At 46.3% G+C, this 25,338-nt stretch overlaps 1 protein-coding gene across 2 annotated transcripts in view; it reads right to left on the bottom strand.

Annotated features, from left to right (window-relative positions):
- LOC136849686 (uncharacterized) overlaps window positions 1–20,416 on the bottom strand; it is a 231,637-nt gene extending 211,221 nt beyond the window's left edge. Inside the window, exon 1 of one of the 2 annotated variants that reach the window (XM_067123031.1) lies at window positions 20,313–20,416. The gene's annotated coding sequence lies outside the window, so the exon portion shown is untranslated. Of the gene's footprint in view, window positions 1–20,096 lie in introns of both variants that reach the window. The other variant, XM_067123030.1, reaches the window with a different exon arrangement.
- Between the last annotated feature and the right edge of the window lie 4,922 nt (window positions 20,417–25,338).

Below are 25,338 nucleotides of genomic sequence, written 5' to 3'. Positions count from 1 at the left end.
CTTCTCTCAGGTCGTCTACTTCTGAAGGTGGCTCTTGACGAAGGGCCCCCTCGAAAGGGCTCCTGAAAGGGAACCTTCTCCTTCTTGGCAAATGGAACAGCAGGCCTCATTCTCTTGGAAGACTGAGCAAGAAGATCCTGGGTCGCCTTCTCCGATAAGGAGCGAGAAATCTCCTTAACAGTTTCTTGGGGAAAGAGATGGGGCGATAACGGAGCAAACAGAAGAGAGGACCTCTGGAGAGGAGACACGGATTTGGTGAGGAAGGAGCTGAAGACCAATCTCTTCTTAAGGATTCCTGCTCCGAACAAGGCAGCGACTTCCGAGGATCCGTCCCTCACCGCTTTGTCCAAACAAGACAACACGCTAACAAAATCATCCATACTGAGGAATTCGGGGTCCTACGTCCTCCTGGCCAAAGCCCCAAGAGACCAATCCATAAAATTGAATACCTCCAAAACTCTAAAAAGGCCCTTGAGGAGATGGTCCACCTCACACATTCCCTAAGTCGCCTTCGCCGAAGGGAGAGAAAGCCTCCTGGAGGAGTCTACCAGCGACGAAAAAAATCTGAGCCTGCTGATGAGGGGAGACCCAACCCCATAGGCTCCTTGGTCTCGTACCAAATTCCAGACTTTCCCAAAAGCCTAGAATGAGGAAAAGAGAAAACAGTCTTGCCTGCTTCCTTCTTCGACTGCATCCACTCCCCAACTCCCTTAAAAGCTTTCCTCATGGAGATCGTAGGGCGCATCTTGACAAAAGAGGAGGGTTTTGCTGACTTAGTACTGTCCCATAATGACCCAGGAGAAGGAGGGGCAGCATGGCTAAGAGAGTCTCCAAACTCCTGAATCAGCAAAGAAGCCAGTCTTTTATAATCAGATATCCCAGCGTCTTTAGGGGATTCATCCTCCGAAACTTCTTCCAAAGGAGCAGCCGGAGAGGAAGGCTTGAAAGAAGAGGAGCGCCTATCAGGCGAAGCAAGTCTGGATGGAGAAGCACTCCTGTCCATCGAAGAGCACCTGCCAGGAGTATGGCGCCTGCTGCCAGACTGGCGCCTGACAGGAGAGGGGCTCTTATCCACCGACGAGAGCCTGCCAGGAGAGGGGCGCCTATTACTAGAAGAACGCCTGGTCGGAGAGCGGTGCTTGCTGGAAGGAGGGAGCTTATCCTGAGAGAGGCGCTTGGTAGAAGAAGAGCGCCTGTCCAAAGGAGAAGAGGGTCTGTGAGGAGAAGCGCGCCTGGAAGGAGAGGCGCTTCCCTCCGACGATGAGCGCCTAGCAGAAACGCGCCTACTGGGAGAAGAGCACCTGCTTGGAGAAGAGCGCCTGAAGAAAAAGTTTGCTGCTGGAAGGGGCGCTTGACAGGAGAAGAAGCGTCGAAGACGACTTGCTGGGAGAAGAAGGACGCTTACTGGAACTCTTGATGGGAAGAAAATCATCCTTCCTACAAGAGCAGAATCCTGGAGAGAGATCCTACAAGTGCTGACAACTGCTCTTGGAGACCAAGGACGAGGGGGATCTTCGCGCTCTCTTCTTGACGATAGGAGAATCCTCCGGGAAGCGCTCAGGGTTCGAATCCAATGCTGCTACTCTGGGAGCCTTCCAGGATCTCTTCAGAGGGCGCGACTCCTCAGCCGAACTCCAACCACGTTAGGTGAAGACGAAGCAGAAGAGAAAAACACTTCTTCAGGATGCCTTTTCTATGGCGATCCAAGGCAGCCTGGGATGCAACAACAGGATCTGCCGAAGGGACGCCTGACCGTTGGGGATGCTCTACATCCTCCTTGCGGCTGTCGACATTCCTCCTCCACTGGTCCTGGGAGTTTGGAAGAGGTCTAGGCCTAGGAGCAATGCGGAGCCGATCAGACGCCCCTCCACTGCACTGGGGACACTGCACACATCACTGTCACTCTTACCTTCCTTCATCCAAAGCACGCATTGCGATTTCATCCTATGGATCTCTGCCTTCATTGCAGCCATTTCAGAAGACGAATCCACAGGTTCGGTGAAGGGAGGAGGGGCTGAAACAAAGTATTAGGAGAGCCTAAGAGTGTTAATGTCTACTTCAAGCTCAGCAGAAAGAGACCTACTAGAGCTTCTAGAGAAGCCTTCCTAGCTCTATCCTTTTCAAGCTTCTTCAAATAAGAAGTCAAAACCTTCCATTCCAGTTCAGACATATTCTCACATTCCTTACACCTATTGTCCAAAGAACAATCATTCCCCGACACCTCATGCATACAGTGTGAGGGTCTACCGAAGCTTTCGGCAACCTCACCTTACACTCTTGCCTAACACACACACGAAACACAGGTGTAACATTGATATCAGACATCTTAACAGAAAAATCCAAAAAGCAAATCCAAAAAACAGTCCACAAAAGCGTATGCCAAGCCAAAGATCCAATACGTCACCAAAATCCGTCCAAAAAATCCTCAGCAAGCGAAAAATGAAAATCAAAGCAGGAGGAACCAACAACAGATGTTGCCAGAACCAGCGACAGAGAAAATCTGATTAGAAAACGGGAATGGTTCCTATTCCCGCCACCCAGCGGCGGGAAAGGTAGATCACCTGACCTACCTGTTGCATGTGCCGCGAGATTTGAAATTCTGTCGGGAACGTCGGAGATTATAGCTAAGTATATATCTGACTGGTAAGTTGCATGTACAAAATTTAGTATTGCTACCAACCATATTTGGTTACGTGGTAACTGGAACATGTAGTTCTCCTCCCACCAAGGAGACTCATGTTTCCATTTTAAAACTGGCAGTGGAAACCGACGACATGATTATGGCTGAAGGGGCTTCTCAATTAAAGGATCCAAGGGAAGATCTTGAAAGTTTGTAGAGTTTGGATCATTTAGGTATTAACTGCAGTGAAATAACGGAACAGGAATGGAAGGTATTAAAGAATTTTGAGAGTACTATAACTTATTCTGAAATAAACAAACAGTATGCTGTGGTACTGCCTTGGAAAGGCATTAAAAGGAGATTAATTTCTAACTTCTGGTTGGCTTTAAACAAATTAAAACAACAGTGTGTCAAGTTTCAGAAAGACACTTAGTATCTAGAACACTATCAGAAAATCCAGAAGGATCAGGAGGATAGGAGATTCATAGAGAGAGTGGAATGTTTTAAAATGATATTTTCATAATAAAATAAATTTTTGAACATACTTACCTGGTAGTTATATATATAGCTTACGTCCCTGACGTCACGGCAGAATTTCAAAACTCGCGGCAATCGCCGATCGGTAGTCAGGTGAACCACCTGTGTGCCCTCTACCCAGGTACCTGGAACCATTCCAACTATTCCTCAGATCTTCCATGCCCCTAGTCTCTAGAGGGGAGGAGGGTGGGAATTTAATTATATATAACTACCAGGTAAGTATGTTCAAAAATTTATTTTATTATGAAAATATCATTTTTAAACATCTAACTTACCTGGTAGTTATATATATAGCTGATTGACACTTTTGGTGGAGGGTCAGAGACAGCCAACATCGTTGGAATTTGCTTGAGGGTTAATAAACCAATTTAAGGTCCTTACCTGGATTAAGGAAGCTGACTTCAATGAACTCCCCCTCATTATGTCTGCTTTCCTTAAGAGGTCCAGCGATCCACTCAGGGGGCTGAAGACCTCTAGGAGCTGCCAACCGGTGTACCAACCTCTATGTGACAGACAACCTATAATACCCTTGTTCCGGGCGCCACCAAGGAACAAAATGATCATCTGACTAAAATCAATGATTGTGGAAGACTGCCTTCAATCTTCACAAACAACCATCAAATTTCAATCATTCCAAGGCAAGAACAAAGGGTATTATTTTATGGGATTGGATTAAGGAAGCTGACTTCAATGAACTCCCCCTCATTATGTCTGCATTCCTTAAGAGATCCACCGATCCACCCAGGGGGCTGAAAATCTCTAGGGGCTGTCAACCGGTGTATAACCTCTATGTGACTAGACCTCCTCTCAATACCCTTGTTCCGGGCGCTACCAAGGAACTTTCATCCCAATGATTGCGGAAGACTGCGTCCAGTCTTCACAAACAACCATAAAAATTCTCAATTCCAAGGTAAGGGATGCTATAAACGGACCCAGCGTATAGCAGCCTTCGTATAATGTTGGGCTTGTTTTAGATAATGAGAGGCAGATACTAACTTGCTTCTCCAGAAGGTCGTGTCCAAGATACTCTGCAGGGACCTGTTCTGTTTAAGAGCTACAGAGGTTGCTATTGCCCTGACCTCATGCGTCTTTACTTTCAGAATCTTGTGGTCTATCTCTCTACATTCCATATGTGCTTCTTTTATCAACTGTTTGATAAAATAAAAAACAGAGCATTCTTCGACATCTGTACAGAGAGTGTTTTGACTGAGCACCAAAGCCCTTCTGAATTCCTTCTTAAGTCCTTTGTCCTATCCAGGTAGAGCCTTAGAGCCCTTACCGGTAATAGGACTCTCTCTCTCCTCCCCTGTTATGTCCGTTAGATTCGGAATCTCGAACGTTAAGGGCCAGGGTTGTGATGAGTATTCACTTTTTTGCAAGGAAGCCTCGTTGCGGTGAGCAGATTGCCTTGCCTTGTCTAAAATCTATATTCTTGCTGAGAGCATGTATCTCACTAACTCTTTTCGCAGCCCCCAAACTGACCAAGAAAAGAGTTTTCATGATGAGGTCCTTTAAAGATGTCCTCTATAAGGGATCGAACCTACTCCTCCTGAGGAACCTCAGGACCACGTCTAGGTTCCATGTTGGTGAGTTCTCTATATACAAATTTGGGTTACAGAGACATTGGAAGAGGACACATGGTTGTCCTTGCACCATCCTCTAAATACCTCTGGATTGAACCAATCTCTTGTCTTGTCAGTAAGGGGCCACAAGGGTCATTCCAGTCCTCTTACTGTAACACAAATTTTTTGAGTACCCTGTGTATTATCTTGAAAGGGGAAAAAACATACACGTCCAAATTGGACCAGTCCATCAGGAACCCGTCTATGTATGCCGTCCTCTCATGGAATCTGACAAGGGAGATCTTAAGTTTCCAGTCTCTTCCAAGTTGGACCAGCTGTGGCGAAGAGATCCATTCACTGGACGTCCCCAAAGTCCCCACATGCCTCTGAAGATGTCTGAAGTAGCGTCCATTCTGTTGAGAGGACTTGATTTTTCATGCTCAGAATGTCCGCCCTCATATTTTTCTCCCCTTGGATAAAGTGGGTTACTAGTTTGACATTCTTCTCCTTGCCCAGAGAAGTAGTTCTCTTGCTGTCTCGTATAGAGACCTGGAGTGAGTGCCCCCTTGTTTGCTGATGTAGGGCAACGCTGTCGTGTTGTCGGCGTTGACCTGCACCTCTCTGTTCTCCACTATGTGTTCGAACTCCCTGAGAGCTAGAAGGATTGCAGTTAGTTCTTCCTTTCCTAGTGTTGCTCCCCATCCTGAGCGCGTCGGAGAACAACTCTAGGTCTGGGTTCCTCTGATGTAGAGAAAAAGTCCTCCTGGAGCTTGACGGGGTCATTCCACCACTCTAAACTCGGCCTTATTGGTTCCGAAATGGGGAAGCACTTGGTCTCCAGTTCAATTTCCTTGTCCCAGTTCTGATTCAGAAGAAAACTGTAACGGGCATAGAATCAATCTTCCAGAGGAAAACAAACTGTTCTAGCAAGGAAAGGGTCCTCAGCAGACTCATCCATTCCCTCACCGAGCATGTCTGTCTCTTTAGAAAGTCCTAAAACTTTCTTAAGGCTTGTCCTGTTCTTGCAACAGAAGGAAAAGCCCGAAAATCCTGACTCTGAATCTTTATCCTAAGGTACAGAACCTCTTGGGATGAGATCAGTTGAGATTTCTCTCTGTTTATCAGAAGACCTAATTCTTCGTATACATGAATCGTGGTGTGAAGATCCTCCAGGCAGCGTGTGTGGGAAGGAGCTCTGAGGAGCCAGTCGCCAAGTACAAGGAGATTCCGATGTCTCTCAAGTGAAGAAAAAATCTGCTACATTGGTAATCATCCTTGTGAAAATCTTTGCTAGACGCTTGTTGCCAGTGCATCTTGCGTCCTGAGCTACCTTCACGTCTTGGCCTAGAAGCCTGATGTCCTGACGTCCAATGCCTTGACGATTGACGTCTTGAGTTCATTGACGCTTACCGTCATGGTGTTTCATTCCTAGATGCTTGCGCCAGAGCATCCAGCGTCTAGAGTTTCATTTACTACGTTCAGCGTCTTAAACTTCTGGACGTCTAGAAGCTTTAGTTGGACGTCTATTATCCTTCTTCTCTTTGCCTGGTTGTCATGCTTGCACCAGAGAAGACAAAGTCTGCTGCATATTTTGTAGTAAAGCTATATGCGGGGCTTCCTGCTGTTGGGGACAGGCTGGGGAAGCATCAACTACGGGAATTATTTCCTCCTCAACGTCAATAATGGATCGTGGAGAGGGTTCAGCAGACGAGTACCAATCCGAAGGAGGAAAAGGAGAATGTACGGAAGGCAGCACAGCGTCCACCACGCTCTTGCAGCCTGGTATCCTGACTGAACAGAACTGTCTACGTTTGCTCTTAATAGGAGAGCTACCCTTGGGGCTGGAAGGGAAGAGCTCCGGGTTGCTCCCGTGGCTACAACCTGGAGTCTATGAAGTCTTATCATGATGTCCCTCAATATTGGATAACTTGTTCTTGAGAGGTCTCGACTCCCGAGCCAGACGTCAGCCATGTCTGCTTAGACCGAAACAGAGAGACCGAAACTGGAAAAAACTTTTTCTGTGGACGAACTTCAGAAAATTCTTGGAGTTCGAGTGCATAGGAATGTGAAAATACGCATCCTGGAGGTCCAGTGAGGCCATCCAGTCATGCTGTCTGACTGCAGCTAGAATCGATTTTGTCGTTTCCATAGCGACCTTTGGTTGCAATCACGTCTAGCACCAGTCTCTAACCCGCCAAGCATTTGGGATCAGGAATAACCGAATGTAGAATCCTGGGGAATTCGGATCTTGAACTCTCTGTCTGGTCTCCTTTTGCAACATCATAGACACTTGTTGCTGTAGAGTCTTTGCCTTGGTTCTGTCGTTGCATTTTGACAGAAAGGACTATTGGTCTTGTTACTAGAGGGGGCCTCCTCAGGAAAACGATCTTGTACCCCTCTTAGAAGACCTTTGTTGGCCGAACCAGATGAGCTTCAGACTGTCATTCGTTGGGCCGGAGTTCAATTCCTGTGGTCGGCTGAAGAGTTAGAGGGATTTATTTCTAGTTACAACTAAGGTATTTATATCATTACCACTCTTAGAGTAACTGAATGGACAATAGGTTCACTCTCCTTCTCTCCCACACTTGCTAGAAGCTGGACAGCCTGGCTCCTACCACTGTCTGCAAGAGAAGAAAGTCATGTCCTCCTTTTTCCCTGTGTAGAGGCTCTTCTCGTTGTCGTTCATCTACCCGTCCTAGAGGAACCTCTATCGGAGGGCCGACCACGAAAGAGCTGAGACACCTGAAACACAGGAGCCTCAGCCTTACTCTTTTAGCGATGAAAGTCGTTGGTAGGACTTTTCTAGCTGTTTTAGATATTAGATCTTACGTGGTTTTCAGGGCCAAGGATGAAAAGACCTCTTTACCAAATCTTGAGAGAAGAGGCGAGAGGAAAAAAGGGGCATGAATCAGTTCTGATTTTGACTGGACGTGACCCCATTAGCCAGGAAAGATCAAAGATGGGCATTTTCTTCAGGATTCCCGCTGAGAAAGCGTAGCTGATTCGTTGGCACCACCTCCGAGTCCTTTATCCATACACGACATCAGATATATGAGTTCTTCGGTGTCAGTCGTGTTGAAAAATTCCATCTTTCTTCCTCAAGCTCCCGGGGTCCAGTCCAAAAAATTACAGACCTCAAAGGTCCTAAGAATTCCTTTGAGGGGGAGGTCTAACTCTGATGTTGACCAACAAAACTTCGTTTTCCCCATGGCCACTCGACTAGCAGAGTCAACAAGATTCGAGAAGTCTCCCTGGGAAGAGGCAGGTATTCCGAGGCCGAGCGATTCTCCAGTTTGATACCAAACGCTAAATCTTGAAGCCAGTTTGGCTGGAGGAAAAGCAAAGGCTGTCTTTTATTGTTCCTTCTTCGAAAGTATCCACTCATTCAAAACTTTAAGCGCTCTCTTGGCCGAGCGGGAAAAATCCACCTTCGTAAATACTGCCCTCTTAGACGCCTTCCCAAAAGTAAATTCTGAAGGCGTGGATTCTCTGGAAAAAACTTCCGAAAATAGCTTCATAATTCTTTTAAAGTCTGATGAAAGCTGATGGCCTTTTATATCGTCTTCGTCGGAAAACTCTACAATAGGATTCACAGGAGAATGCGGGATATATCATTCTCCTTTTCCGATTGTCCGAAGACCGAAATAGCGACGCCTTTCAAAATATTATCATAACGTTCGGCGTCCAGGAGTCCAATTTCTTGACGCTTGGCGTCCATTTTCTTAAAGCTTAACATCTTGGTGGGCAGCCTCATGACGCATGACGTCCTGGAGTCCAGCTTCTCGACACCTGACGTCCTGGCGTTCAGCTTCTCGACGCCCGACGTCCTGGCGTCCAGCTTCTCGACGTCCGACGTCCTGGCGTCCAGCCTCTCGACGCTTGATGGCCTGGTGTCCAGTTTCTCGACGCCTGACGTCCTGGCGTCCAGCTTTTCAACGCTCGACGCCCTGGCGTCCAGCTTCTCGACGCCTGGCTACCTCCTGGCGTCCAGACTTGTAACGTTCGCTGATTCGCCAAACCTAGAGGTTACTTGAGAACTGGCTGCCAGTGCGACATCGGTCAAAAGCTTCCTCAGGTTAACGTTGTTGCTGCATCTGAGCTGTGAGAGGGATCAATAGGATAGTTAGCAAGGGGAAAAGAATTAACTATTCCCTGGTTATATCAAGAAGAGTGAGACACAGTACTCTTAGTTCTTCTGAGCCGGTCTTTCAAGCTTTCTCACATATACACCGACTATAAGCAAACCATTCCCGTTCTTCACATATACTGAGAGGGGACCCAAGGAGACTTTAGCAAGCCGCTTGCATCCCCGCACACACATTCTCACACTCGATGAAGAGTCAGGTATGTTGTAAGAAATTCTAAAAGCAAACGAGCGAAAGCCAAGCCAAAGTGTACTTCACCAAAATAAGTTGTGAAAAAACACAGGCTACGAGCGAAATTCCATCGATGTTACCGACACAGCGGCATGGAAGATCTGAGGAATAGTTGGAATGGTTCCAGGTACCTGGGTAGAGGGCGCACAGGTGGTTCACCTGACTACCGATCGGCGATTGCCGCGAGTTTTGAAATTCTGCCGTGACGTCAGGGACTTAAGCTATATATATAACTACCAGGTAAGTTAGATGTTTAAAAACAGAGGATTGTCATTTCTTGGCACATCATGGTGTTAAAAAGGACAGTGCAACAACCCCTATTAGGATAGTATTTGACTGTTTGGTTAGACAGGGGAAAAGTGGGTTGAGCTTGAACGATTGCTTGTGGACAGGACCACGTATAACAGCTGACCTACTCAAAGTTCTACTGCAAAGATATGCCTGCAGAATTTGTGAAAGCAACGACTAGATTGGGATGAACACCTCCCAGACCCGTTACAGAACCAATGGGTTGAGTTATCCGAAGACATAGAAAAATGTCTTGATATTTTCTTTCCTGGGAATACTAGCCTAAGAAAGGGGGATTCCTTACACATTCTGCAATGCCAGTGAGTCAGCATATGGTTGTGTAGCCTATAGAGTTATGAACGAAAACTCTTATTTAATGATGGCAAAGGCAAGAGTAGCGCCCATTAAAGAATTAACTGTTCCAAAACTTGAGTTGATGGCATTGTTGCTAGCAGCAAGAAAGGCCAAATTTATTAAAGAATCCTTTGAGAAGGATGAATTTGTGGAACTGTTCATTTGGTCAACAAGTGAGAGTTGAATCCCAACAGTCCACCCCATACCCTACCCTTTCAGGATAGCACCAATACGCTTGCAGAGGCCCAGGTATAAGCCAATCCGCCTGCTGGGAGTTCTGTCCCCACTAATGGGGACTGACTCCCCACTCCAACCGTACTGGTAGGCTTCCGGACAAAAGCCAGACGCCGCACCTTCAAAAACCAGCCCCTGCCCAGGATTCCGATGGGCTGATCCCCGGAGATGGTTCCACCCTCAAGATAGCCATGGGAAAAATCCCATCACCATCTCTTAGGTCCAAACCACATCGGATGGCGACTCAACCACCACAACTCTCACAATTAGCTTTGAATGCAAACCCCTTCCAAAAAACGATCACTTCTCAGACTCAGCTAAGCAGTAAAATTTTGTGAATGTGGAAATGTCCACGCCATTTTAACCAAAAACTACGTAGGATGATTCGTCAGGACCCGGGCCCAAAGGCCAGGGTCCCTTCGCCTACTCAAGGGGTGGGTCCCTTTGCATGAAAGAGGAATTGTCAGTTCATGCAAAGTAGGCTAGGAAGAACTTTGGAGTCAGGTGACATTAAGGCAATCACAAGCATTTGGTTTGTCTTATTGTCATGGGCTCCTTCTCCCCCCCCCGCTCCCTTCAATGGGAAGGAGAGGGGTTGCTTCTATAAACCTGAACGGAAAATGGAACGGGAACTCCCACTGGGTGGTTACCTGCATCGACCACCAGATCCAGCATGTAACAGCACGTCCGCTCTCTGCCCGTGGGAAGAGAGCCAGGATGGGGAGAAAGAAGAGAGGCCAGTCACTCCACATTCATTCTCCCAATCACAACCATACATCTTAGGCGAGATGCAACCTGTCCTGTTAGAGGAGCCAGGTAAGCTATACAACTTGTTGAGCAGCCACCACAGGACCCAAGAAAAAAGTGTCCAAGGACTTGTGAGCAACATCCCAGAGGTAGAAGGAGGTGAAGGTGGTCTGTTGGGACCACACACCTGCCTTCAGCACCTGCAGAACCGACATGTTCTTCCAGAATGCGAGGGACGGACCAATGCTGCGGACTTTGTGAGGTCTCGGACAAAGCGTACCGCTGTCGTCTTCTCCAGCAGCAGAATACGCTCTCCTTATCGTCTCACGAAGCCAGAAAGAGATTGTGTTCTTGGACACTTCTTTCTTGGTCGAGCCAGTACTAACGAAGAGTCGTCAACACTCAGGCAAAAGACGTCGAGTCCTCTTGAGATAGTGCCGCAGCACTCTAACAGGACACAGTAGCATCTCGTCTGGTTCATTACCTACAAAGTCCTCTAGGGAGGGGATCATGAAGGACTTGAACCGTGTATCTGGGATCGAAGGATTCTGAGTCTTCGCCATGAAATCTGGGACAAAATCAAGCGTAACTGATCCCCATCCCCTCGAGTGTTTAACACTGAAGGAAAGTCCTTGTAGTTCACCAACTCTCATCGCCGATACCAGGGCCAGCAGGAGGACAGTCTTGAGGGTCAGATCCCAGTCTGATGACTCTCGTAAAGGCTCGTACGGTGCACGAGTCAGGCTCCTTAGAACAAGAGTCACATCCCAAGCAGGGGGCCTGAGATCCCTGGGTGGGCAAGACCTTTCGAAGCTTCTCATCATTAGGGAGATCTCAAAGGAGGAAGAGATGACTACTCCTTTCAGCTACAAGACTAGGCCGAGCGCGGCGCGGTAGCCTTCTACAGCTGAAAAGGGGAGAAGCTTCTCCCGGCGAAGGAAGACGAGGAAGTCTGTGACCTGCTGAACAGTAGCTCCGACCAGAGAGATACCCCGTCCACGACACCAACCACAGAAGACAGACCATTTCCCCTGGTATCCCGCAGCAGAGGATCATCTGAGGTACCTGGCCATCTCTGTTGCTGCGCGATGCGAAAAGCCTCTCGCTCACAGGAGATGGTGGATAACCTCCAGCCATGAAGACATAGGGACTGCACTGCCTGGTGGTACCACTCCACGTGGGGTTGACACAGCAGGTTGGGCCAGTGGGGAATCTCTCTCGGCGCCTTGGAGAGTAGAGCTAGCAGGTCGGGATACCCTGCGGCCATCTGGGTGTCACCAGAATCATTCTGAGATTCAGGGTGATCATCGCTTGGCTGATCACTCGGCGAATCAGACAGAACAGAGGAAAGGCGTAAACGTCGAGGTTGTCCCACGGGTGCTGGAATGCGTCCTCCACAGCGGCCCATGGGTCCAGCACGACAGAGCAGAAGACCTGAAGTTTTCTGTTGTGCCAGATGGCGAACAGGTCGATGATTGGACGCCCCCAAAGGTCGAATAGCCTTTCCGTGACTTCTGAGTGTAGGGAATGTTCGGTTCCGATCACCTGATTCTGGCAGCTGAGCTTGTCTGCCATGACATTCCTCTTGCCTGGAATGTACCTGGCTGACAGCTCTACCGAGTGAGCCATGGCCCACTCATGCACCTGTGTCGTCAACTGTGGAATTGTCGCTCATCACTACCACAGAGTGTCCCATCACTCGACCCAAGAACTCTTGGAGAGCCAGGAAGGATGCCTTGAGTTCCAGGATGTTGATGTGAAGGCGCTTGTTGTCTCGGTGCCACACTCCCAAAGTCAGCAACTCCTCTAGGTGTGCGCCCCATCCCTCGGTCGATGCGTCTGAGAACAGCAGCATGTCCGGAGAGGGAGTGTGCAGGGATACTCCTATCAAGAGGTTCCTGTCGTCCATCCACCAGCAAAGGTCCTCTCTCACCTCCTCGGAAAGAGGGATGAGAAAGAACTGGGGGTCTTGGGACTGGGACTAATACTCCTTCAGTTTCCATTGTAGAGACCGCAGGTGAAGACGCCCATGAGGTACCAGCTTCTCCAATGACGACAGGTGACCGATGACGAATTGCCATTGCCAGGCTGGCTGCTCCTATCGTGACAGGAATAGCTGTGCTGCCTGCCTGAGCCTCTGATACCAGAGTCCGAGGGGAAGACTTTCGCTGCTACTGTGTCTATCAGCATGCCCAGTTACTTTAACCTCTGCTGGGTGGAGAGACCTGATTTCTCAAGATTCGCCATCATCCCAAGATCGCGGCAAAACTCGAGGAGTCAGTCCCTGTCCTGCAGCAACTTCGAGCAGGAGCTCGCCAGGATGAGCCAGTCATCGAGATACCTCAATAGACGTATCCCGTGCAAGTGGGCCCAAGCTGACAAGAGAGAGAAGACTCTCGTGAACACCTGATGGAAGCAAGCATGGATCGCGCCGTTTCCATCGTGGACCGAGTCTGGCGAACGAATCGGTTCAGGGGAGAGAGGTCTATGGCTGGTCTCCATCACCCTGTGGCTTTCTCTATGAGGAAGACATGGCTGTAAAAGCCTGGAGACTGGTCCGACACGACTTCCACAGCACCCTTGCTCAGCATGGCTTGCACTTCTTGCTGCTGTGTGGATTCCTTCGGAGTTCCTTGGACGTATCTGCTGAGACGGACCAGAGAGTAGGTGAGAGGAGGCCGAGACTCGAAAGGTAGTAGATATCCCTCCAAAAGGACATCCACTATCCAGGTCTCGGCTCTGTGTCGCTGCCATGTTGCCCAATGGCTCAACTGGCACCCCCAACCTTCGGCAGCATTGGGGGGGGGGGGGGAACGCTGTCCCTAGCATTTCCCCTTCTTCTTCCCCTTGCCCCCTTTCCCGGATTGGAAAGCGGGCTGAAAGGGGTGGGAAGACCCACCCTTTCTAGAGGAAGAGGGCTGGGTGTTTCCATGGGATCCCTTCGAAGACTGGGACTTCTTAGGGGCCGGCCAGGCCACAGTGGAACGCGAAGACCCGGAGGTCTTGGCCACCGCATGGTGGACGAGCTGGTCACTGTCATTGGCCTGGCACTTGTCCCCCGCAGCGTCCACCAACTCTCTAGGGAAGGGAGAGGCGGAACCCAGAAACGGTCCGTTCCGCAGGGTCACTGGCGACTCAGACCCTACAGATCTGGAGAAGCGAGAAAGAATGTCGTTCCTTCGCTTCAGGACCAGGTTAGCCCACAGGTTTGCCTTCTGGTGGGCGAGGTAGGAGATGGCCCTACCTCCAGACTGGCACAGTCTCCCGACAGCGGAGTCCTCCCCGGGTATGATAGCCCCTGAGGAAGCAGCCACCTTGGATACTGTGAAGGACCACATATCCAGCCAGGAGACTGCCTGGAAGGTCGCCATAGCAGTGGCTTGCAGGGTTGCGGCTTCTTGCTGAGAGAGGGAGATGCTCTCTAGATTAAGTTGCCGCAACAAGAGACCTGGATCTAAGCGAACCAGGTCCAGGTCAGCCTGCTTAGGCGGCAATGACCTCTCTGACAGTGCGTAGAAATCCTTCTGGCGAGGCAGAGGAGGGGGAAGAAGCTTGTCCGAGCGGTTTGATCAGAGAGAATTATCCTGCCCAGACACAAGACTATTCACCTGATCGAGTACCCCCTCTACAAGCGTGGACCACGGCAGCCTCACCGAAGCCTTGGGTTCCTTCTTGGGTCCCCAGTAGGATTCAAGGCACGACAGATGATCCACAGACAAGGCCGCGGTCCCTTCCCCAAGGTCGTTGTGCTGACAAATCAGCGCAATTACCTCAGCAAACATCCTCTGTATCTCGGGGATGTCCGCATCCTGGGGAAGAGGACCCTTGAGTCCTTCCAAAGTGCGGTCCTCCTGATCTACTCTCCCTGCAGGAGCGAGAACCTTGGCAGACCCCCGTGATCCTTCCTGCACCACTCGGGTGTAAGACCTGGTCAAACCAAGGACCAAGCCAGGCACGTACGCCCCCGAGGTAGAACTCTGGGGAGACAACTCACCAAAGTTCTTCCTGTCCGACTTGTGCCCCCTGGAAGGAGCCCAGGAGGTAGAGGGGACAGGCAAGGAGGATTGGGTGCTCCCACTGGCCTTGCTGGCAGAACCAACAGGGGCAGTGGGCCAGGAGCAGTCACCACCCTGCGGTGGAGACGGCAGCCCATGTTGAGGAGAGAGCTTTCGCCTGGGAGAAGCGGTCTCCCAAGGAGAGCAGAGCGGCTCGTGTGATTCAAGCCACGCACTCACCTCCCCTGAGCCAGGCTGGGGACTGGGAGGAGTCGAATGAGCGGCTGGCTGCTGCGAACTTGCGCTGTCCTCTGGATGCACCCCAGTCTTCTTCGATGCCGAAACATCTCGGGAAGACTGAGCAGGGGACCTCTTCTCTGCTTCTCCAGGTGTCCAGACCTGAGGGACCAGTGCACCTTCCCAGGAATCTGGCTTGGTACTTGAAGAATTACCAGCAGGAAGAGTCGAGGCACCTGCATGACGGGACTCTTTCTCTCGCCCCGCGCCTGAGTCTGTACGGAGAGAAGTTTCTCCCGTACCAGACTGGGGTACTTGGTTTTCCTTAGAAACCCAGGTACTCGGAGCAACTTGTGAGCGAGTGTCTGACGTGGACCCGCTGGCCTTAAAAGCAGGCTTCTTTGGCGCAGCAAGGGGAGTGGGAACCATGGTCTACACGCCCTTGGCTCCCGATATGACTGACCCGGGGGTCAGCGCAGTAGTTCCTTGATCCGTGGATCAGGAAGAGCCAGCGAGAGATCCCACTGCCTTCCCTGTGGAAGGAGGCAGTCCCTTAGAGGTCTCGGTGTGAGACTTCTTGGGGGGAGAGGCAGGCTTCTTCTTCTTTGGCTGGGGAGCCTTGGAAGGAGAAGAGGAAGAAGAGGCAGCAGACAACAACTAAAATGAAGACGAAGATGATGACACCTTCCTCGACCTCTTCTTCGACTTCTTTGCCATCTTCCTCAGGATCATAGTCAAGTCCCCAAACCACGAAGGAGCAGCAGAAGGCACAGGAGCAACCAGGGGGGCCATGGAAGCATGTGCAACCGGGGGGGGCCACAGAAGCAGGAGCAACCAGGGGGGCCATAGAAGTGGGTAGCAAAGATGGTGCTTGGCCCAGCAGCTACTGGGGGCAGATACAGCAGCGCAGGAGCCAGGAGAGTCCAGGGACGAAGCCAGGGTTGGAGGCACGGGTGGTGCATGGGGAGCCAGGCCAGGCCGAGTGTCAGGGAAGCGAGGAGCCAAAACCGTGGTTAACAAACAGGAGCAGGCATAGTCATATAAAGCACCAATGACGTCACCATGTGCGAGGGGTCAGGAACCCAGGAGGCAGCGGCACGGAGTGGAATGTGGCAGGCGTGGCCGAAACCTGGGTGTCGAGGTGCGAGGCCACCATCACAGGCAGCTTGCCAAAAGAAGACACGGTGACAGTCTTCGTGGTGGAAGCGGTGGCTGTATGGGTCGTCACCGGAGCGCCAGACAAGTGTGACACCAGGCCCTCCAGTGACGGCACGCCAGGCAAACCCAGGTGCAGCCAGGCAGATGTCAGATCGGGTACCTGGCCAACAGAAGACGCTTCCACCCCCAAAACCTGAGGATAAAGTTGGGTAAAAAAGGGAAGCCTCTACTTGCTCTGGGGGAAGAAATTCGCCCCCAGAATGACGAGACACCCCAGAGAGGATGTCCTGAGCAACTGCTCGCCCATGGCCTTCCACACCCGATGAAACGAATGAGGAAGGGGAGGGGGAGTCCTCACCCGAGGGAGAGGCAGCAAGAAGGGGAAGCTTGCTGGGAGGGAGAAACGACCCGGACGGATCAGCCACCACAGGAGTCGTCGGGGGCGTGCTACCCTCGGACGATTTCTTGGCGGGTTTCCTACAGTAGCGTCTCCTCACCTCAAACTTCCTTCACTGCTCGGGAGACCAGGAACAACACTCGCTACAAGGCGAAGCACGCAAACACACACGTCCCATGCAAGTGGGGCAGAGGGCTTGTGGGTCTGTGTCAACACTAGATCTAAAGGTATTGCATTTCTTGCCTCCTACCCCAGGACACACATGCTGGGGGTAGGAGGGCTTAAAGGGCTTATCAACATTCATACTAAGAAAACAAAAGGAAAGTTCCCACCGGGGAAAAGCTCATCAGTCAGACAGAGAGCGAGAGAAACAACATCCGCAGTCTACGACGGCTGAAAGCAAATTGGAATGTTTACATCCGGGCAGGCAGTACTCCCACCTCCCAGACCGAAGTTAACTGCCTAACCACCTTGGTCGAATGTTCAACGGCTGTTTCCAGCCTATTGCGTTGGAAAAAATTAAGGTTAATAAATTAGTTTAAGGAAAGTCAGAGTTTCATTTAATAACCTTCAGAACTGTTCCCATCATCCTGCACCAATTGTGTCGAATAAAAAGCCCCTAAAGCCGAAGAAGAAGAAGAGGAGGAGGCAGCTGACGACGAAGTTGAAGACAAAGATGAAGAAGACGACACCTTCCAAACCCCCTTCATCGACTTCTTCGACATCATCAGGATGGCAGTCAGGTCTCCCATCCAGGAGGGAGCAGCAGGAAACACAGGAGCAGCTGGTGCAGCTGGGGCAGCAGGAGCAGCTGGGGTGGCAGGAACAGCAGGAGCAGCTGGGGCAACAGGAACAACAGAAGCAACCAGAATTGTGAAGGCAGTACGCAGAAAGGACATCGCGTACTGGGGAGCAGGACCATGCATGGCAGTCTGGTCTACTACCGTGAGAGTTGGGACATGCATAGACACAGATGTGGGAACCTGCACAGCCGTCATGGTCACCATTGTCATAGTGGTAGTGACAGCAGCATGTGTCACCATAGGCAACTCCGGGGCACACGATACCTTCAAGTGCACCAGAATACCTTGCACAGATGGGGCACCCAAGAGACCCAAGGAGATTCACGCCTCATGGAGCTCGGCCGACTCATGGAACTCAGCCGCCTGACCTGAAGAAGGAGACAAAGTCAGGTAAGCAGAGGGAGACCCCTCTCGCTCTGTGGGAAAATTTTCTCCCTCTGAACGAGTGGAGGCCCCCCAAGAAGAAATCGTCTTGATCACCCCCCTTCCCCCTGATGAAGCAAATGAAGACAAAGAGGGAGAGATTGCTCCCAAAAAGAGAGGAAGTTTGGCAGGAGGGAAAAACAAGGAAGAAGGGTTAGCAACCAAAGGTGCAGTCGGCAGCGTGTACCCCTCTGACGATGCTTTGGAAGCTTTCCTCCTGTACTGTTTTCTTCCTGTAAACTTCACCCACTGCATAGGCAACCAAGAACGGCACTCAGCACAAATAGATTCCCGGTTACAGTCGTGCCTCTGCAACTGGTGCAGAGACCATGAGGGTCAACATCAATGGGTGATCGGAAGTGGGTGCAACCATTGCCGTCAACACCAGAACACACATGCTGGGTGACGGCCTTCCGTACAGGTATAGAAGATTTGTGGGTTTGCATATTCTATAAATATCAAACACACAAGCAGTAGTTGTACACACAAAAGAAAACAAGAAATATCCCACAGGGAAAAAAGCAAAATGGTGATCAGGGCAGAAAGTCAGCAAACATGTCTGCATTGTATGACAGCCGAAAGCAAACTGGAATGTTTACATCTGGGCAGGAGGGACTTCTGCCTACCGGGCTGTACTTAACTGCCTAACCACCTTGTTCGAAAGTTTAACAGCCGTTCCAGGAATTACTCGCTGAGAGTAATTCCTTATGCAAAGGACCAAGGGTTTGTATATTGTGTAGGAACAAAGTTGGGTTGGGGGAGACAGTTTCCCCCCTGCCCCAAGAAGGAGGGTCCTTCCAAGGACAACTCCTCCTCTGAGCGAAGTGATACTGCCTGGGAGGAATCAGGCTGGTTATCTTTCCCCCTCTGGTGGATCTCCATTGACCTTAGGAGTGGTAATAGGCAGAAATTGGCTGGGGTAAGAAAGAACCAGAGAGAATCTTTGATATCACCGGTGGAGTATTGCAGTCTGATGAAACCTGATAAACCTTCTTCTCTCCCTTCTTCTTAGAAATCTTCACCCATTGTTTAGAAGGCAAGACCTGACACTCCGAACATGCCCATGGCATGGCACAAAGTGTGAGGAGCCACCTCAATTGATGAGAGGAACCGATTACGGGGTTTGTCTTTTCCCTGGCAACACCTAGGGGAAATCGGTTTCCTCCCAGGAGCACAGAGTTGTAAGTCAGGAGTTTGCAAACTTTATTATAATCAATAATATAAGCAAGCAGAAACAAACAACAAAAGCATGAAAAGCGAATGGCAGTCAGGCAGAGAGCACAGCAGACATCTTCACTCGATGGTGGTCGAACGCAAAGTGGAAGTGGAGTGCAGACCAATGAGCGGGTAGTTAATGACCCCTAAGTAAAGAATGAAGGTTTGTATTTGCATAGGAAAAAATATTGTATACTGTATATTCATTGTCAGTGTCATGGTAGGATTAATGGGAACCCTTTTCTCATTTCAGGTTTGATGTGGTGAGAAGGTCTGCCCCTACAAAAGTTTGAGAGACTTTGGTACTCAAGCAGTACAGTTGGCAACTGCTGACAGAAACTGGCAGCATACTGACACAGATTGTGGTAGATTGTGCATTGCATGAGTGTCTTCACAAAAATTATGTAGCTTCAATACCAGTGTTCGACTGCACAAAACATTTTTGTCGCAGCCACAAATGCATGCCATTGCTAATAATAATAATAATAATAATGTAATTCTAAGTATTAGATCCACGCCTGTTTTTACCTTGGAAACTGGTTTTTTCTACACTTTTAGGGCTTCTGATACTGGCGCTGCATTTCTTTGTTGTCGGCCAAATGGAATGTCCGTTCGCCGTGTTTAGTACTGGCCCCGGGAGGCCATACCCATATGTTAACAAGTTATTGCAATTGCTGGACAGGATATGAACCGTTCCAAACAGACGTAACCGTGCTCTGTCTTGTGAAGATCCTGTATGGAAACCCCTTGTTGGATGGACTTCAGGAGTTAATTACATTTGTGCGACAAAAACTGAAGGTAAATCCATAATTAGCAACCAAAAAACTGTAGAAAAAGTCGACTGGAAGGAAATCACAGCCACAGAGCTACTACTTAGATCTACCAATAATAATAATAATATAATAATAATAATAACAGCCTAATAATAATAATAATAAGACTGACTTCAGCTCGCAAGGGGAATCCTCTTACATAAAAAGCAATGGTTTGTACTTCTTAAGGTAAAAATTGTCACAGGCTACCATCACCAACTGCTCGTATTAGCCTCATCTGTCATACCGTCACCCATTATTCTTCAGATAATCTGTCATTGTATCACACTCGATTTTCCAACAAGATTAATACCAGGCTAATTAAAAGAGAGACTTGCCTGTTGTGCGGCAGACCCTTAGCGGTGGTCCCTGGTCTTAACGGAAATAGGCTACCCAGGGCCTAGATTATACCTCAGAAGATATTTCTCAGTTGTCATTTATTAAGAGTTTTATTACACTACTGAATTAATTCCTCTGTATTTTGTTTATTACACTAGTAAATTAATTCCTCTGTATTTTGTTTCAAACAACATCTACAAAAATTACATTATTACCATACTTCACAACTTCCAAGTCCAATGTTTACTAAGCAACAATGTTGTTCGAAGCTAGCAAACACACGGAGCGAGGGCCGAAAGATAATCTACTTGCATTTCCATCATATACAACAACATCACATTCAAAATATGTAACGTGAATGCGCGTTTTATACCATGTGTTTTGACAATACACACTAAAATGATTGAATTTTCAAAGTATGCGACAAAAGCGAAATCTAAAGTCGCCAATAATTTAGACTATAGAGTGGAACAATGTCATAATATGTTACATGCAAGTTATATAACAGGAATATTAATGGATAGGGCCAAATAGAGGGATTAGCTAATATAAATAAAAAAAAATCAAATAATAAAAAAAGAAGTATATCTTAGTTTAACCAGACCACTGAGCTGATTAACAGCTCTCCTAGGGCTGGCCCGAAACAGTTTAACCTGGATATATGGTGATCAGATGGTTAACGCATACTGTATACACTTAAACTGCATTAAATGATTAATTCTCTTATTAAGAAGAATAAAAGCTGAAAGTAATATCAATGATGCCCTTAAACGTCCTGCGTCTTCCTACCTGTTTTGCTGTACTTTGCGATGTGTGACTAAGTGTGACTAAACTTGACACATTAAAAAAAGAGCAATAAAATATGATGTTTCTGTATTTAAGAGAACGCGAATAAGACAGGGCTTGAAACGTGAGACATTTTTTTCTTCGTTTTAACGTGCAGTTCATGAAAAATACCAGAAATTCGACGAACCTGCAAACTTTGTTTTCTTATCAGACGGAATGGCTGGTTGGTCAGATTAAGCTCGCTTATGTCAGCATGATGGAAGCTTGACCTGAGTGCGGTAAAGTGTGGGAGGGGGTAGGAGGTCTGGTGTGTACCCCCAGACTATAGGGAGCCAACAGAGATAATTGGAACGCATGAAATCAAGAAGATTGCCTTCAGTAACATTAAAGAAACAATTAGTATAAATGGGAAATAAAACAAATAGTGTCATTTCAATCAAAGGAAGTGAGTTGGGCAGGACAACCAGGCCTAACCAAATAACCTTGCCATCAAGTTTTCAAGAAATGGTATAAGGCCAGCTAAATCTAGAACACCATTGCAAAAGCAGCAGAAGTTGCGGAACATAAACTAGACATCGACATCGTGTCAGCAGTTTGAAAAATCCATAAAGCGAACACCCACATGGAAAAAGTGGTGATATATTTAGATATTTTTTTATTCTTTAACAAAAAAGCAGTGGACTGTAAAAATAACTGTATGGCCTAACTGGGCGTTATTTGTCCAACACCCCGAAAAAAAACTTATGGCATGACAGCACCACACTCGTTTGCTATTTCTTATATAATCATAAAGGAAGTCAGTGCAATTTATCATCTTATTATAGTTTCCGAGTTTATATATATATATATATATATATATATATATATATATATATATATATATATATATATATATATATATATATTTATATTGGTCATTCAAGGGTTGTACATAAATGAAAGGACGAGGGGTAAAATTATCACATTATATTATCATTAAGATTACACAGGGCCCTGGATTACTGTTATTAGTTAACATAAGAATTACGCTAAGGTAAATGTCGGACGAAATGGTACTTGTTATCACCCATCGGCTCACGCATACGACAGCACGCCTACCCTCGATTAACATGACTGCGATCCTGCAGGGTTCCCAGGTGATACCACGGCTAACCCGAAAAATTCTATAAGAAGACCGGCCAATTTGCCAAACTGTGGGAAAACGCCAAATCTGAGAACTCAGATCGAGCCGTATGTATGAAAATGGGTGTACAAAAATTTAAACAATCACCCTATGTGCATTTATGCAGAGACCGCACTACTTTTCAGTGACATTACGGATAATTCTGGATATTTCTCCAATAAATTCTGGTCACAAGCAAAATTCTGGAGATTTTAAGCTATACTGTAAAAAAATCAGTAATTCTGGAATCTGCTAAAAATTCTGGAGAAATCCAGACTTTTCTGGGAATCTGCAGCGATGTTCTCCTTATGTGGTTCACAGGGGACTCAATGAGCGGCATGCACACTCGGAAATCGCAATCTCCGAGCCACCTTGGCCGTTCTCCGAGTTTATGAGCGGGGCCTTTCTGGACGGCGGGCAACGCGCATTATCACAGATTGAAACACGCTCGAATACCTTTTGAACTCTTCCGGATTTTGCTTTGGGTGTTTTTTTTTATTTTATATTTTGCTGCATATAATGCAAAACAGTTATGGTATGATTATATAGACAACACTGTTGAATTCTAGAACCTGTATAAATCGAAACGAAGAAAAAATGCCGAACCTGTGGGGTTGTAGATAGTAAAGGGGGTGAGGGGAGGGATGGGTAGAATCTGTCCAGAAAGGCCCCGCACATAAACTCGGAGCACGACCTAGGTGGGTCGGAGATTGTGGTTTCCGAGTGTACCATACGTGGTGCATTTACTTTTCCGAGTGTACCATACGTGGTGCATTTACTTAGAATTATATATATACGTGGTGCATTTATATTAGAATATATATATATATATATATATATATATATATATATATATATATATATATATATATATATATATATAAGTACCTTAAATTTAATCAAAAAGGCTTTATTTTCATTAAAACAATATTGTAGTATGCGGGAAAACAAATAAATTAACCTAGAGCATTAAATAAATACTTTATTTATTACTGTGAATAATACTTATATGGTGGCAAAGGGCGAACATTTTTTTTTTACTCTTTTTCCGGTAGCGGGAAAATTGAAAAAAAATTTCATATAAGATCAAGAAAATTTTATTTTCATTTCATATATTGATAAGGAATCAAAAGAAAAAATATATAATTTTGTAAAATTTTTACTTCTGAAATATAAAAAAAATTAAATGTTTCCTTTTCTTTGTTAAAAATTTTTTAAGTCTTATGTTGTATGACTAAGAAAATCATGTAGCACTTAGAGTACAAGAAAAAAACAATACTTTTTTCTGTTTTGCGTCTACATTGGATGAAAATAAAAATCCTGAAATTTTCCTACATTCAAACAAAATGTTTCAAGTTGAAACAACTGAGACCGAGGAAAGTTTTATCAATACAATTCTCGCAACATGTGTTCACCCTTCTTGCTTTTATTCGAGCAACAGCACTTCCCTCATTCTGTGAAAGCATCTCTCATACCAGGAACGACAGCACTTTCTTGTTTTGGCTTCGGAGTCAGTAGGTTCGAACAGTGAGTGTTCAGATCGTCTCCCTTCAATTTCTGAACGTATTGCAACTACTGGCTTTACACTATATATATATATATATATATATATATATATATATATATATATATATATATATATATATATATATATATATATATATATAATGTCACGATGCGTATCAAGTACCTGGTTACTACACAACTAATCTCAAATTTCAAAAAATATATACTTCACTTCAGCCAGATACCTGAACTCTCATAACATTAATTATTACGACTGAGTACTCTAAAGGTAGCAGTGATCCCTTAAGAAAAAACTTATTTATTACTCGAAAAATCAAACTAAGTTTATCAGAATATGTGCGAGGTATCAAAAATTAAACTAGAAATATTTTAGAGTAAAAGGGCATCACTCCATCAAACAACTCTGTTTCCCTGGTCTTAATTCACTTTAGCAAAACTAAAAGAACAAAACATGTTTATCACTTTGTCTTATGCACACACAATCAGTCCTATTCACTGGTGATCAATAAATGAAACACTGTTTTTCTAAAAATGTTAAATACAAAAAATTATATTTAAAAATAAAGTTTATAATTAGAATTCACAATCTGAAAATTTTCTTATTACTTGAAAATAAAACAACACTCAACTAATTCTTGAATTAAATTATGAAGCAAAACTAATTCACAAAAACTTTATCAGGAATTTAAATTAATCAAGCAAAATTTAAACTATCAAGAATTACTCAAGATTTGAAAAGAAAATCTTAATGAATGAAAAATTAAGTCAAGTATGTAATGTTAAATTACCAAGGAACATTTAAAATGCTATGTAAATAAATGTTACATCACAACATAAAAAATGTGTAAATATGAAGAGATTGCAAACAGAAATACACACAAAAATACACATAAGATTTATCAATAACAATTTCACTCGGTCAAAATTTCCTAACTTACCATACCGTGATATAAATAGGTAAAATTCACGTTACCTTACACAAACTTGTGAAAACCTCTGTAAATCACTTGCTGCAGCAGCGTTACCACAAAACAATTTTTTACCAGGCGCCGTTACAAACTAAATAACTTTACTAAATTCGGATCTCAAAAGTTAATGCTAATTCGTGACCACAAAACACTACGTTAAAAGTAATCTCTTTCTAAGAACGAGAGAGAGAGAGAGGGAACCAAATTAACTGGTCTAAGAAATCAGAATGAAGCAAATTTTAGAATTCCAGTAACATGTGAAACAATTACATGATGTCATTAAAGCATTTTGGGTACGAGATACAAAAGGGAAGTTCTAGAAGCAGGGAGGTGACGTCATTAAAGCATTTTGGGTGCGAGATACCATGGAGAAATTCTAGAAAGAAAGTTACGTCATCCCAGCAAAACATTTTGAAAAGTGGCGTACGTGACTCGAACAATGCATGTAACAACATGAAATCACTCGTCTTGAGCTCGTATGGGGCGAATCGGCATTTGTTTTCCAAACCTGTCATCACAACCCAAAACAAAGCGTTCTCTCTTATCTCAACTGATGACAATTGAAATGAAACAAGTCTTTGCTGGACACACTCGTGTTCATATACCACGCTTTTACCAAGAAAGATATTATTCGTTCTAAACTACGTTACTGTTAAAATTGTATTATCAATTCTAAATTACACTATTAAGTTACTTAATCGTTAGTTCTTTTGAGATCTGATGCCAAACTAAATATGACACTTCAACAATCATTATCATTACACATAACACATGAAAAAAGTAAATTTGTCAAAATTA

Source organism: Macrobrachium rosenbergii, chromosome 21 (assembly GCF_040412425.1).
Source record: "Macrobrachium rosenbergii isolate ZJJX-2024 chromosome 21, ASM4041242v1, whole genome shotgun sequence".
In the NCBI taxonomy this organism is placed as follows: Eukaryota; Metazoa; Arthropoda; class Malacostraca; order Decapoda; family Palaemonidae; genus Macrobrachium; species Macrobrachium rosenbergii.
Note: the sequence above shows the minus strand (reverse complement) of the source record. Positions and strands in the feature narration are given on the sequence as shown.